At 44.1% G+C, this 16,042-nt stretch overlaps 1 pseudogene; it reads right to left on the bottom strand.

Annotated features, from left to right (window-relative positions):
* Positions 1 to 14,441: 14,441 nt before the first annotated feature.
* LOC100409005 (acyltransferase PGAP2-like) lies at positions 14,442 to 15,475 on the bottom strand (annotated as a pseudogene).
* Positions 15,476 to 16,042: the final 567 nt, after the last annotated feature.

Below are 16,042 nucleotides of genomic sequence, written 5' to 3'. Positions count from 1 at the left end.
ATGAATAAATGGTATAAGGCTTAAGAAATCTTAGGCCAGGCGTGGTGGCTCATGCCTGTAATCCCAACACTTTGGGAGGCCGAGGTTGGTGGATCACCTGAGGTCAGGAGTTCGAGACCAGCCTGGCCAACATGGTGAAACCCCGTCTCTAGTAAAAATACAAAAAGAATTATCTGGATGTGGTGGTGTGTGCCTGTAGTCCTAGCTACTCGGGGAGGCTGAGGCAGGAGAATCGCTTGAACTCAGGAGGTGGAGGTTGCAGTGAGCCAAGATTGCGCCACTGCACTCCAGACTGGGTGACAGAGGGAGACTCCATCTCAAAAAAAAAAAAAAAAAAAAAAAAAGAAACAAAGAAATCTTATTAGAGTTAGGGTAGCTGCTGTGGTTTGAATGTGTTTCCCCAAAAGGCATGTGTTGGAAATTGAATCCCAAATGCAACAGCATTGGAAGGTGGAGCCTAATGAGAGGTGGTTAGTCCGTGAGGGCTCTGCTTTCATGAATAGATTAATGCTGTTATCACTGCAATGAATTCTGTATAAAAGGATGACTTTAGCCCCCTTTTGCCTCTCTCTTGCCCTCTCTGTGCCCTTCTGCCACAGGATGATGCTGCAAAAAGTGCCCACCAGATGCTGGCCCTTGAATTGGACTTCATCATAAAGTACCCATTTTGGCTGGGTGCAGTGGCTCACACTTGTAATCCCAGCACTTTGGGAGGTGGAGGCAGGCAGATCACCTGAGGTCAGGAGATCGAGACCAGCCTGGCCAATATGGTGAAAACTTGTCTCTACTAAAAATATAAAAATTAGCTGGGTGTGGTGGTGGGTGCCTGTAATCTCAGCTACTCGGGAAGCTGAGGCAGGAGAATCACTTGAACCCAGGAGTCAGACATTGCAATGAGCCGAAATCACAGCATTGCACTCCAGCCTGGGCAACACGAGCAAAACGCTGTCTCAAAAAGAAAAGTAAATTACCCAGTCTGCGATATTCTGTTATTGCAACAGAAAATGGACTAAGACTACCTAATCCATAGGCTCATTTCTTAGAAACTAACTGAAAACCCAACTGGACCTCAGCCTATTGTGTTTATTCTTTAGGCTGAAATTAGCCATTCCCCTGCCGTCTTTTCTCATGTTAGACTTAGGTACTCTCAGTCTCAGACAAATCCCAGTAGAGCTTTGTGGCTGTCCCTCTGTTTTCCACTGATCTATGCCCACTCTGCTTCTTTTTACTCCCTGAGACTGTGATTTCCTGGAAGCAGGGAGACACAGCTTGTCCCCACTCATTTTGACATTAGCAGGTAATAACTAGATGTTTGTTCAAGCCTGAAATATGACGTGGGTGACCTTTGGAAATGAGGATGAGCAAGGAGATAAGAGTTGGATCTCGGATCTCAGGAAATTAAGTGATGACTTAGATTTTTTTTTTTTAGATGGAGTCTCGCTTTTGTTGCCCAGGCTGGAGTGCAGTGGCGCCATCTCGGCTCACTACAACCTCCGCCTCTTGGGTTCAATCAATTCTCCTGCCTCAGCCTCCCAAGTAGCTGGGATTACAGAAGCCTGTCACCACGTCCAGCTAATTTTTGTATTTTTAGTAGAGACAGAGTTTCACCATGTTGGTCAGGCTGGTCTTGAGCTCCTGGTCTCATGTGATCTGCCCGCCTCAGCCTCCAAAGTGCTGGGATTACAGGCATGAGCCACCGTGCCTGGCTTGACTTAGCACTTTTTTAATGAGCAAAAGGAAATGAAGTGCCCTCAGCCTGTCAGCTAAGGGATCCCATGGGTTTCAGTGAGAGAAAAGATCTGCAATCCAATCTGAAGATCAAATACCTCTTCTTCACAAACAATGCCTCCCCTTATTCTTTCCCATTTCTTGAACCCAGTGCTTTTCCTTTTCCTGATAACAGGAACAGAATAAGGACCAAATAAAGGTCATTTTTACCACCATAGGAACGTTGGTTTCTATGGCGACTGATTTCTTTTTTTCTCTTCAAAGATTGAAGGTATGTTTTTCTTGACTTCAGTGATTTTTCATTTTGTTTTTCATATTGAAGTTCTCTCTGTTCTGCTTCTTTCCCATGGGGTAGTCCACAATACCTGCCTGCTGGAAGGGGTACGAGGTGTTAAGTGGTACTAAGGTGTAGCTTCCAAAAGAAGGTAAAATCATGACGCTTATGCATATGTAAAATGGACATATGCCAAAGGTTTTATTCAACTCATTAATTTATTCAGGAACCAGTAGAATATTAAGACTGGTTTGAAGTGCCTGTGAGGATCTCGGCACACACAGGCAATTTAATAAAGGAATATGAGGGTAAAATGATAGATACAAAACTTTTCTACAGGGAAAAAACATATAACCTTTGGAATTCTCTTTTTCTTTTCTTTTTTTTTTTGTGACGGAGTCACGCTCTGTTGCCAGGCTTGAGTGCAGTGGTGCAATCTCTGCTCACTGCAACCTCCGCCTCCTCAGTTCAAGCAATTCTCCTGCCTCAGCCTCCCGAGTAGCTGGGACTACAGGCACGTGCCACTATGCTCAGCTAATTTTTGCATTTTTAGTAGAGACAGGGTTTTACCATGTTTGCCAGGATGGTCTCTATCTCTTAACCTTATCATCTATCCACCTTGGCCTCCCAAAGTGCTGGGATTACAGGTGTGAGCCACCACTCCCCGCCATTCTTTCTTTTCTTTTTCTTTTTTTTTTTTTGAGACAGAGTCTTGCTCTGTTGCCCAGGCTGGAGTGTGGTGGTGCAATCTCAGCTCAGTGCAACCTCTGCCTCCTGGGTTCAAGCAATTCTCTGCCTCACCCTCCCGAGTAGCTGGAGTTACAGGCACCCCCTCCCACCCCACGCCTGGCTAATTTTTGTTTTTTTTAGTAGAGACAGGTTTTCGCCAAGTTGGTCAGGCTGCTCTTGAACTCCTGACCTCAGGTGATCTGCCTGCCTCGGCCTCCCAAAGTGCTGGGATTACAGGCCTGAGCCCTTGCACTCTGGCCTGAAATTTTTTTTTTCTACCAGACAGAAATGATTTGCATCTTTACTGGACAAAATTCTTTAAGTTTTTATGTAACTTCGCTAAGTCTCTGACCTTTAACTAATGATAGAGTGAGCAAATAAGGTACATTGCCCTAAATAATCCTTGGGTGAGCTTTCTTCTCCAGGCAATATTGAAAGGATATTACACTCATCTGTCGCTTCGTTTCCAAGTTTCGTATCCACTTTTTAAATAATGAATGGATGAAAAATGTATATCATTTTGGTGGAATATAAATTGAGACCTTTTTAAGGGAAGATGCAAGATTTGTACTTAAGACTGGTTTTTAAATAGCTTTAAGAAGTGCATCAGATACTGTGAGGAGCTGACCCAACAGCAATTATCCAGTGAAGAAAAAGAATCTCCCCCTCCCTTTTTTTTGTATCTGTATCGTTTTACATTAAACCATAGTGTCAAAAAAATGATGTTATTTTTATAACAAACAAAAATGATGTTATATTAATGTAAACCATCGCTTTACATTAAACCATAGTGTCAAAAAAATGATGAAATTATGATTGGTCCTACTAAACAGAAGGACTTAATTGCATGATAAACTTAAGAGTATGTTGGAAGTTAATAAAATGTTTGCACACTAATAAAAATATTGATATGAGGTAACAATTTGATGAGACAAAATGAAATAGCCATAAACAAATTGCCGTCATCTGAATCATATAAAATAACATTTAAAATCATTGAGCAAGCTGAAAATATGTGTGCTTTTTATATCTACTTATTCTATGCTCAAAAGGTCATGTATTTGGGAAACATGGAAACAAGATGTATAGTTCATTTTGCATTAAAAAGTTCTTTAGGCTGGGCGGGATGGCTCGTGCCTGTAATCCCAGCACTTTGGGAGGCTGAGGCGGGCAGCTTAATGGAGGTCAGGACTTCAAGACCAGCCTGGCCAACATGGTGAAACCCCGTCTCTACTAAAAATACAAAAAATTAGCTGGGCGTGGTGGCGCATGCTTATAATCCCAGCTACTCAGGAGGTTGAGGCAGGAGAATTGCTTGAATCTGGGAGGCGGAGGTCGCAGTGACCTGAGATAGCACCATTGTCCTCCAGCCTGGTTGACAAGAACGAAACTCTATCTCAAAAAAAAAAAAAAACAAAAAAGAAAAAGTCCTTTAAGCTCTTTTAGAAGAGCTACAATAATGAAGAACCTGTAATAAGCTCACAAAAAGCCCTTCTAATGAATTAGTCAATTTTAATACTCTTCAGAATTCCCCATAAGAACATCATTCTATCTTTTTTTCCTGTAAAGCTTAGCTCTCTCCTCTCTTGACAACCACTCCAAGATATTTTAGATTTCTTTTAAGAGAAAATTTCACTTATTAAAGACACAGTTGTGCTAAATTAAAACCAATCATCAGAATAATTTTCTCTGTGTTAATATATATTGACTGCTTCAACCAGGATCGTGCGACCTAGCTTCCATGTTTATAATGAAAAATAGCCTGTGTTATAAATGATTTGGTTCAGAGGTTTATCTTTATCCTGCAGTTTAGATGCTGTTACAGTGCACCCTACCTTAAATCTTCTAAGAATAAAATAGTAACTGAATGATATATATTTCTAATTCAAACTTCTATTACCACCTTTCTCTTCCACCAAACCCTTACTATCATAATCAGTAGGATTTTAACAGATCTTATCTAGAAATTGACTTATCTGACTAGTAAGACATACATGAGCAAGAGACTTTATCTGCCTGACTGCTATATCCATATATATCCTACAGTAGTTTAATATATTTGTCCAAATGGCAATACAAATATTTATCAGGCCCTTAATTTGTGGCAGTCACAGTTCTAGGGAAGGAATGGTGAACAAGACAAAGTCCCTTAGCAAGGAAGAATATGTTTCAGTAGAAAAAAAGGATCATAAATAAGAAAACAATTTGATATAAAGCGGTACCTACAAATAAGTGGATAGGGCATAAATTTTTTTTCTTCTGCAGTTACATCTAATATATTAGTAGTGCCAAATGAAGAATGAGAGGCAGAAATTTTGCTGTATTGCAGGGAAAGACACAGCTGGGCTGGATAACCAAATGCAGAATCAAGGCAAGAAACGATTTGAAGTTTCCTCCTCTGTTAGCCTGGATCTTGGTTCAAACTCATCTTTTCCCATCAGACAACCCTCAGAAAGCTGTCAGGCAAGCCCAGTTCTGTTGAGGTACCAGTGGCTAGAAACACTGCATTTGTGTGCAAGTTTTTCTTGCACAGAAGACAGAGCCTGAGGCTATCTTTGTGGAAACCCAGGCTGCTAAGCGGCCACTCAGGCTCTCCTCGCTGTGCAGTCTAATCCAGGTCGATTATGTCACGATCTCAGCCCAATCTCAACCAATACTCTGCCTTGTGAGAGTCTCCTCCAAATCACCCACCCCGTGCCTTAAAACCCTCTACCCTTTGCTCATTTCCCCATTTTGAGACACTGTGAAGACACTACGGAGGATAATTAGAGACACAGAGAAGAAGGTGATATCAAGATACAAGTGGGCTGGGCGCGGTAGCTCACACCTGTAACCCCAGTACTTTGGGAGGTCGAGGCAGGAGGATCACTTTAGGTCAGGAGTTTGAGACCAGCCTGGACAACATGATGATTCCCTGGTGCTGCGTGACTATAGTCCCAGCTACTCTGGAGGCTGAGGCAGGAGAATCGCTTAAATCCGGGAGGCAGAGGTTGCAGTGAGCTGAGATTGTACCAGTGGACTCTAGCTGTTAAGACAACAGCAAGATGAACTCCAGACCAGTGCTTCTCAGATTTTTGTGTGCAAAAACTCCCTTGGGGAGCTTGTTAAAATGCAGATTCAGAGTTAGTAGGTCTTGGTGAGGTCTGAGATTCTGTCTTTCCAACAAACTCCCAGGTGATACCGATGCTGCCGGCCCGAGGACCACAATTTTTGTAACAAGGATCCACATCAGGCTTTGGTAAAATTTATCTGGAAAGGGCCAGATAGCATATAATTTAGGCTTTGAGGGTGCATTCATTTCTTATTGCTACTGTAACAAATTATTACAAATTTAGAGGTTTAAAACAACACCCATTTATGACCTCACACTTCTTTGGTTGGAAGTCTAGCACTGTGGGCTCAGCTGGTTAGTGTCTCAAAAGACCAAAGTCAAGGTGTTGATAGAGCCTCAGTTTCTGGAGGCTCTGGGGAGGGCAGCAGCTTCCAAAATCAGCCGGGTTGCTGGCAGAATCCAGTTCAATGTGGCTGGAGGCCCTCATTTCCTTGCTGGCTGTCAGCTTCTCTCAGCTCCTTCAGGCAGCCTGTGCTCCTTGTCACATTGCCCCCTCTTCATCTTCAAACCAGCAACAGCACTTCAAATTCTTCTCATGCTTTGGATCTCTCTAACTTCCGCTGGAGAAAGGTCTTTGCTTTTAAGAGTTCATAGGATCAGATAGGGCCTACCTGGATAATCCGGGATACTCTCCCTATCTCAAGGCTGTAACCTTAACTATATCTGCAAAGTCCCTTTTGCCATGGAAGGTAATATATTCACAGGTTCCAGGGATAAGGCTGAGGAGGGCCATTATGCTGCCTACCACAGAGTGCCATATTGTCTCTGTTGCAACTACGCAGTGAGGCTTTGCAGTGTGACAGCAGCCCTAGAAAATATGGAAACAGGCCGGGCGCGGTGGCTCACACCTGTAATCCCAGCACTTTGGGAGGCCGAGGCGGGTGGATCACGAGGTCAAGAGATCGAGACCATCCTGGTCAACATGGTGAAACCCCGTCTCTACTAAAAATATAAAAAATTAGCTGGGTATGGTGGTGCGTGCCTGTAATCCCGGCTACTCAGGAGGCTGAGGCAGGAGAATTGCCTGAACCCAGGAGGCGGAGGTCGCGGTGAGCCGAGTTCGTGCCATTGCACTCCAGCCTGGGTAACAAGAGCGAAACTCTGTCTCAAAAAAAAAAAAAAAAAAAGAAAAGAAAATATGGAAACAATTGAGTCAGGCTGTGAGCTGATAAAATTTTATTTATGGACACTGAAATTTGAATTTCACATAAGTTTTCCATGTCACAAAATAATATTCTTTTAATCTTTTTCTAACAACTTAATAATATGAAAATTAGGGCTGGGCATGGTGGCTCATGCCTGTAATCCCAGCACTTTGGGAGACCGAGGTGGGCAGATCGCCTGAGGTCAGGAGTTCAAGACCAGCCTGGCCGACATAGTGAAAAACCATCTCTACTCAAAATACAAAAATTTGCTTGGTGTGGTGGTGCATGCCTGTAATCCCAGCTACTCGGGAGGCTGAGGCAGGAGAATCACTTGAACCTGGGAGGTGGAGGTTGCAGTAAGCTGAGATCGCACCACTGCACTCCAGCCTGGATGACAAGAGTGAAACTCTGTCTCAAAAAATAAATAATAAATAAATAGGCCAAGCATGGTGGCTCACCCCTGTAATCACACCACTTTGGGAGGCCAAGGCGGGCAGATCACCTGAGGTTAGGAGTTCCAGACCAGCCTGGCCAACATGGCGAAACCCTGTCTCTACTAAAAATGCAAAAATTAGCCAGGTGTGGTGGTGGTCACCTGTAAACCCAGCTACTCGAGAGGCTGAGTCAAGAGAATCACTTGAACCCAGGAGGTAGAGGTTACAGTGAGCCGAGATTGCGCCATTGCACTCCGGCCTGGGCAACAGAGAGAGAGAGAGACGCTGTCTCAAAATAAATAAATAAATAAAAATAAAATAAATAATAATAATGTAAAAATTTAAAAATTATTCTCAGCTCATGGGGCAGTACAAAAACAGGTAGATTTGACCTATAGGCTGTAGGTTGCAGATGCCTAATATAATTTTTTTTTGAGACAGAGTCTTGCTCTGTTGCCCAGGCTGGAGTGCAGTGATGTGATCACAGCTCATTGCAGTCTCAACCTCCTGGGCTCCCGATCTTCCCACCTCAGCCTCCTGAGTAGCTGGGACTACAGGTACCCACCATCACACCTGGCTAATTTTTACATTTTTTGTAGAGACAAGGTCTCCTTATGTTGCACAGGCTGGTCTTGAACTCTTGGGCTCAAGCAATCCTCCCACCTTAGCCTCCCAAAATATTGGGATTATAGGCATGAACCATTGCACTCAACCCCTAATCTAAATCTTAATCCCTTTTGTCTCACACTGGAAGCCTGAAAAGGGCAAGAATATTCTCTCTGACTTTTGGCGCCTTGTGGATGCTTCTTAAATGAGTAAACATTTGACCAAAGCACTTACCTGTAGAAAGAGTCTAGATGTCTAATTGCGGTTCCTTCTTTTTTATGTGTGGAAAATTTTAAAAAAAAGAAAAAGAAAGATTCTAGATGTCAAGGCAATGTTTATGGGGAAGGGGGAAATAGAAATATTTGCTCAGGAAACTGGTCCTTTTGTAAGCTCAGAGATGGGTTATATTTGAGAAAATGAGCTTTTGTAAGGGAAAATGCAAACATGTAGCTGGTAAACCAGCCGCATTCTGCTTTGAGCTTTGATAGCATCTTCAGGTAGGCAGGTAAAAATAATGATAAGAGTAATCTGATCTCATGCTTCAGGGGGTTTACAGATAATCCAAGATGATATAGGAGGGTTTTTTTTGTTGTTGTTACTCCAGCTTGGTCTACCTGAAACATTGTAGATTCCATTTACAGTCTTTTAAAATACTAGTCCCTAGGGACAAGACTTTTACATTAACTAAATTGATAATATGGTTAGGTGTGTGGGAAAGCCCATTTGCTCCTAAGAAGCAAGGTATTAAAATTATTATGCATCATAGAGTAATTGTGTAATGAGGTATAATCTGGGGTATTAGCAATTTATGAAAGGTGGGGTTGGAACTGACGATAATGATACCTTAATTTCTCAAATCTATCTTTTAGGAAAAATCAAATTTGGATGCCATATGACAGCCATTCCAAGTCCAATAAATCATATGTCTTTGGTCGTGTTCTCCAGACCGGGATCCTGAGACCTGGATTCAAATACAAATGATTTAGGAAGGAAGTACTCCTAGGAGAAACCAATAAAGGATAACGGAGTGGAAGAGGGAAGACATGGAAAAAGCGAAGAAGTGAATAAGACTGCACTCTCAAGCCAAGTCTCAGCCTCAGCTTGATGCTGTGGAAGGCTCTGAAACAAATTATACCTCCCAGCTGCAGACACAAGGAGCTGGAATTTCCTAGCTGCACTGATCGGGTCAGTCATTGGTTAAGGCTGCCTGAGGCGAAGTAAACTCTCAGGCATTCCTTGCTCTCTATACAAGTAGGCAAAGTAGCTCTAGCAGCCCAAGGGCAGGCCTCCAAAGAGTGTCACCGGTGCAGGCCACACACAGAAGCTGGGATGGAGGCTCATAGAAAATGTAAAAGGAATCCAAAGGGATTTGTTTAGAGCACCACCATGCTTCTTTAAATGCATGGGAATTTGGTATCTTGGGGAAAAAATTGCATCTCTTTCTCTCTCTCTCTCTCTCTCTCACACACACACACACACACACTGCTGAGAATGAGAATGTCTTTTGATACTTGTCAGTCACAGTTTTTTTTTTTTTTTTGAGACGGAGTCTCTGTCGCCCAGGCTGGAGTGCAGTGGCACGATCTTGGTTCACTGCAAGCTCCGCCTCCCAGGTTCAAACGATTCTCCTGCCTCAGTCTTCCAAGTAGCTGGGACTATAGGCACGTGCCACTGCACCTGGTTAATGGCTAATGTTTGCATTTTTAGTAGAGACGGGTTTCACCATGTTGGCCAGGCTGGTCTTGAACTCCTGATCTCAGGAAATCTGCCTGCCTCGGCCTCCCAAAGTGCTGAGATTACAGGTGTGAGCCACTGCGCCCGGCTGCTGTGAGTCACATTTAATAAAGAAAAATGCATAAATGCTAGGAAATTGCCTCTGGAGTTCATAAGTCCCAGTAGACAGGAAGGGAAACAGATTCTTTCTCATTTTGGTTTGTTTTACCATTTTCTGTTCATTCTGTTTATGTATTTATTTTTCTTTTTTGTAGAGATAGGGTCTCGCTATGTTGCCCAGGCTGGTCTCTAATTCCTGGCCTCAAACAATCGTCTTGCTTCAGCCTCCTAAAGTGCTGGAATTATAGGTGTGAGCCACTGCACCTGGCTTGTTTATTTTAAATTTGGTTTTTGAATAGGTAATGCAGTCTTATGATTCAAAAACTTGAAAGTGGCCGAGCACGATGGCTCATGCTTGTAATCCCAACACTTTGGAAGGCTGAGGAGGGTGGATCCCCTGAGGTCAGAAGTTCGAGACCAGCCTGGCCAACATGGTGAAACCCAGTGTGTGACACAGGCATGTGACACCTGTAGAGACCTGTAATCTCAGCTACTTGGGAGGCTGAAGCAGAAGAATCACTTGAACCTGGGAGGCAGAGGTTGCAGTGAGCCAAGATGTGCCATTGCACTCCAGCCTGGGTAACAGAGTGAGAGTCTGTCTCAAAAACAAAGAAAGAAACTTGAAAGTACAATAGGATATACAGTAAAAGTTTCTTGCTCATCCTTGTCCCTCATGTGCCAAGACATCTCCTTTACTACTTTTTTTAGTTTATGTGTGGACATGAAAGCAAATGTGAATATAAACTTTTAGCCACCCTCCCCACTTTATACCAAAGACAGAATACTGTAAAAACTGCTCTACATACTGTCCCCCAGGCTGGAGTGCAATGGTGCGATCTCAGGTCACTGCAACCTCCACCTACTGTGTTCAAGCGATTCTCCTGCCTCAGCCTCCCAAGTAGCTGGGATTACAGGCATTTGTCACCAGGCCTGGCTAATTTTTTTTAATTTTTAGTAGAGACGTGGTTTCACCATGTTGACCAGGCTCGTCTGGAACTCCTGACCTCAGGTGATCCACCTGCCTTGGCCTCCCAAAGTGTTGCGATTGAAGGTGTGAGCCACCACACCTGGCCTACACTTACTGTATTTCAGAGTTTTTGTTTGTTGTTTGTTTTCTGACATAGAGTCTCGCTCCTGTAGCGCAGGTTAGCATGCAGTGGCGTGAGCTTGGCTCACTACAACCTCTACCTCCTGGGTTCAAGCGATTCTCCTTCCTCAGCCTGCGGAGTAGCTGGGAATACAAATGTGTGTCACCACGCCTGGCTAAATTTTGCATTTTTAATAGAGACGGGGTTTCACCATGTTGGCCAGGCTGGTGTCAAACTCCTGACCTCAAGTGATCCACTTGCCTTGGCCTCCCAAAGTGCTAGGATCACAGGTGTGAGCCACCGCGCCCGGCTTCAGAGGTCTTTTTAAATCAGTACAAAGAGAACTCTCTCTCCCTCTTTTTGTTAACATCTGCATGGTGTTTCATCGGATGAATATGTAAACATTTACTGAACCAGTTCCTATTGACGGTCGTTTGCATTGTTCTTAATCTTTTGCAGTCACAAACAGTGCTGCATTGAGTAACCTTGTACTTATGTCATTTTCCATGAATGCAAGTATATCTGTGGAATGAATTCCCTAAACTTTAAGTGCCCACTTAAGGGTAAATGAATTTATCATTTTGATAGCTATGGCTAAATTACCTTCCAAAGAGTTTCTACATCAGCTTACATTCCCATCAGTAATACATGAAAATGTCTGCTTCCCAACATCCTCACCAACAGAATGTTATTCAACTTTTACATTTGTGCCAATCTTGTAGGTAAGAGACGCTATTTTAGCATAGTTTTAATTTACATTTCTTTAATTTTGAGTGAAATTGAGCATCTTTTCACATGACATGTAGACTCTTTTTTTTTGAGACGGAGTTTTACTCTTGTTACCCAGGCTGGAGTGCAATGTCACGATCTCGGCTCACTGCAACCTCCGCCTCCTGGGTTCCGGCAATTATCCTGCCTCAGCCTCCTGAGTAGCTGGGATTACAGGCACGCGCCACCTCGCCCAGCTACTTTTTTGTATTTTTAGTAGAGATGGGGTTTCACCATGTTGACCAGGATGGTCTCAATCCCTTGACCTCGTGATCCACCTGCCTCGGCCTCCCAAAGTGCTGGGATTACAGGCCTGAGCCACTGCGTCCGGCTGTAGACTCTTAATGTACAAAATTTCCTGTTCATTCAAAGAGTGAGATCCTTGCCAGCACTGAGAAAGCTGCAGTGAGCCCAGACTTCATGCTTTCTCGAACCCAGACCAGAATTACGAAGTACCTTAGAAGTCATTTAGTTCAGTCCTTGTCTAATGCCCAAATGATGTCTCTGCCTTCCCCGATAGAATTGTTCAGAGTTAAGTTGTTCATAAAATTGAAGCCATCTTTATGTGGGTCTAAAAGTTAGAAAGTTTTCATGTTGAGCCAAAATCTTCTTGTAATTTCTGCATGACAGTAATTACAGTATGCTCTTGTTAAAGTATACTATTCTTTTATATTACAATAAGTATACCACAGAGAAATAATATTGGCTTCAAATATCAGTAGCACACTGAACTTCTCCCTCGTTCAAAAATAATTCTTCATCTGATAGAGTCCTTAGATTATATTACATCTGACTTATATGTAGTCAGAGGGAAAAATATATTAAATATTGTTTTCATCACACATAGAAACCAAATTTAAAATGGAATTGCCACCTATGTAGTATTTTGGCCTAAAATGTATAACCTGAATCTGACTGTGGGGAAATCTCAATATTAAATTGGAAGACATTCTACAAAAGAACTGGTTTGTACTATGACAAATATTAACGTTGGCCGGGTGCAGTGGCTCATGCCTGTAATCCAGTACTTTAGGAGGCAGAGGCGGGTGGATCACCTGAGGTCAGGAGTTCGAGACCAGCCTGGCCAACATGGTGAAACCCCGTATTACTAAAAATACAAAAATTAGCTGGGCATGGTGGTGTGTGCCTGTAATTCCAACTAAACAGGAGGCTGAGGAAGGAGAATCACTTGAACCTGGGAGGCAGAGCCTGCAGTGAGCTGAGATTATACCATTGCACTATAGCCTGGGCGACAGAGCAAGACTCTGTCTGGAAAAAAAAGAAAGAAAAATATAATGTCACGGAAGACAAAGAAAGCCTAAGGAGCTGGTCTAGATTAAACGAGGCTAAAGAGATGTTCCCTGAGGTGGGAGGATCTGTTGAGCCCAGGACCTTCAGACCAGCCTGGGCAACATACTGAGACCATGTCTCTACAAATAAAAATAAAAATAGATGGGCATAGTGGTGTACACTTATAGTCCCAGCTACTTGGGAGGCTGAGGCAGGAGGATTGCTTGAGCCCAGGAGTTTGAAGCTGCAGTGAGCTGGAATTACACCACTGCACTTCAGCCTGGGAGCAAGACCCTGCCTCTAAAAGAAAAAAAAAAAGAGAGAGAAAGAGATGCCAGTTAATTGCAATCTGTGATCCTGAATTGGATTCTAGATCAAGGAAGAGGGAAAAATGCCATAAAGAATATTACTGGGATAATTGGCAAAATTTGAATACTGATTATATTTCAGATGATATCGTTACATCATCAATACATTTTCTGATTTTAATAATTGAGCTGTGATTATGTAAGAGACTGTCTTCGTTCCTAGGAAATGCACACTGAAGAATTTAGGGGAAAAGGAACATGATGTCTGCAGTTTACTCCCAATGGTTAAAAAAAATTTAAAAAGGCCGGGTGCAGTGACTTACATCTGTAATTGCAGAACTTTGGGAGGCTGAGGTGGGAGGGATTGCTTAAGCCCAGGAGTTCAAGACCAGCCTGGACAACATGGCAAAACCCTGTCTAGGCCAGGTGTCGTGGCTCACGCCTGTAATCCCAGCACTTTGGGAGGCTGAGGTGGGTGGATCATGAGGTCAGGAGTTTGAGACCAGCGTGGCCAACATGGCGAAACCCTGTCTCTACTAATAATACAAAAACTAGCCTGGTGCGGTGGCAGGTGCCTGTAATCACAGCTACTTGGGAGGCTGAGGCAGGAGAATTGCTTGAACCTGGGAGGTGGGGTTTGCAGTGAGCTGAGATCGGGCCACTGCACTCTAGCCTGGATGACAGAACAAGACTCTGTCTCAGAAAAAAAAAAAAAATACATTAGTCATGTGAATGACCCTGTGGAGAGCTACGGCTGTGGTTGTCAGGGAGCAGCCACTGCTCCAGGGCTCCTGACCTTCGTGAAAGGTGGCTATGTAAAGGTCAGAAACTGGATGGTGGTCATAAACCTCAGGACGTTATTTAAGCACCAATGTGTTGGAGTGCTCTGCCAGCTCAGCTTCTTGGGGCCTCTCAGGTAAGGGTGATGTTGTTTGAGGACCGCTCCGCCCATATGAAGGGTGGAGAGGAGAAGCCAGCCGCACTGGGGTGAGGCTTGTCTATGCCCTTCTTACCCTTCCCCCATCTTCAGTAAGGCGAAGAGAGGATGTGGGGTGGGGAAGGCCAGAATGGCATCTTGTTTCTTGTTTCTGGGCAGTGGGCTGCCTCCCAAGCAGGACTGAAGGGTTCAGAATCGCTTTTTCTCAGGCTGAGACGTTATAAGCCGCTCCTTGTCCCTGAAGTCCCACCAGGCCGTCATGTTGAACACCATGTCAGTTAGGACAACAGTGTATTCCAGGATGGCAAAAACGGTGTACACTCCAGCCTCACAATACACGTTGTGCCGGAAGTAGACAGCCAGCGCCGAGAAGAAGGAGATGAAGTTGATGATGAAGAGCCGCTGTTTCCAGCTGTAGGACTTGCGATCCTCCTGACTTACTGTGTGCTTCTCTGTCAGCTGCCAGAGAATGCAGGTGACAAGCATGTGCTCGAGGGATGAGGCGATGAACACAACGAAAGCGAAGTCCTCCGAGACCATCCTGGTCAGCATGGTGAAACCCCGTCTCTACTAAAAATACAAAAAATTAGCTGGGCAAGGTGGCGCGTGCCTGTAATCCCAGCTACTCGGGAGGCTGAGGCAGGAGAATTGCCTGAACGCGGGAGGCGGAGGTTGCGGTGAGCCGAGATCGTGCCATTGCACTCCAGTCTGGGTAACAAGAGCAAAACTCTGTCTCAAAAATAAAAAAATAAATAAAATAAATAAGAAAGTGAAGTCCTCAGAGGAGGAGATGTAAGTGAGCACTAGCAACGCAAGGTTCTCCAAGACATTGAGTCCGAAGTTGGTGGGGCAGAGTGGGCGGTAGCAGGAACATGGGGAGGTGCAGCTGAGGTAGTGGTTCCTATAGGCAAAGGCCACCAAGAAGTGAGGCGCTGAGTGCAGGCCGATGCAGAAACGCCACACGTAGTGCGGGGGCACTTCCCCGCTGATGGCCGAGCTCACTGAGGGCACCCCACAGTGAGTGGCCATTGTCTCCTTGAAGTGGAAGATCAGGGACAAGAGGATGCAGAAGAGGAAAGCGGCGACAAGTGGACAGCAGATCGTGACCAGGGCAACCAAGGTGAAGCCGTACCAGGGTCCCATCCCGGTCCAGTGGCAGTGGGACCTGGTACATCTTGTCAGACCTCTCAGCTGCATTCCATCACCATGCCATTCTCGGGCTGTCCCTCTGATTGGCCCAAGCTCCCGCAGCCCGAGTCTCTGCGCTTTGTTTTTTTGCTATGAAAATGCTTCATTAGGCAAAACCGCATACTATAAAAATGCTTTAGAGTGCAACAGGAGGAGACGTAAAGACACAAAGAAGTGCGTAGTGACACATGGCTATCAGAACACACCAAAGAATGCACGCCGCTTCCCGCTTTACCTAGAAAGGAAAACACACACACACACACACAAAAGGAAAACAAACAGAACACAACACAACACAACAACAACAACAAAAACAACAACAACAACAACAAAACCCCTCTCTCTCCAAAAAAATACAAAAAAAAAAAAAAAAAAAATAGCCGGGCGTGGTAGTGCACACCTGTAGTCCCAGCTACCTGGGGGGCTGAGGTGGGAGGATGGCTTGAGTCCAGGAGGCAGAGGCTACAGTGAGCTGTGATCATGCCTCTGCACTCCAGCCTGGGCAACAGAGCAAGACTCTGTCTCAAAGAATAAAGTAAAATAAAATAAAATAAAGGTAAAAAAAGGAAAAATACAGAAAAAAAAGACAATGATAAAGCAAA

This window comes from Callithrix jacchus, chromosome X, assembly GCF_049354715.1.
Source record: "Callithrix jacchus isolate 240 chromosome X, calJac240_pri, whole genome shotgun sequence".
Lineage (NCBI taxonomy): Eukaryota > Metazoa > Chordata > Mammalia > Primates > Cebidae > Callithrix > Callithrix jacchus.
This window is presented reverse-complemented; position numbering and strand designations above follow the sequence as displayed.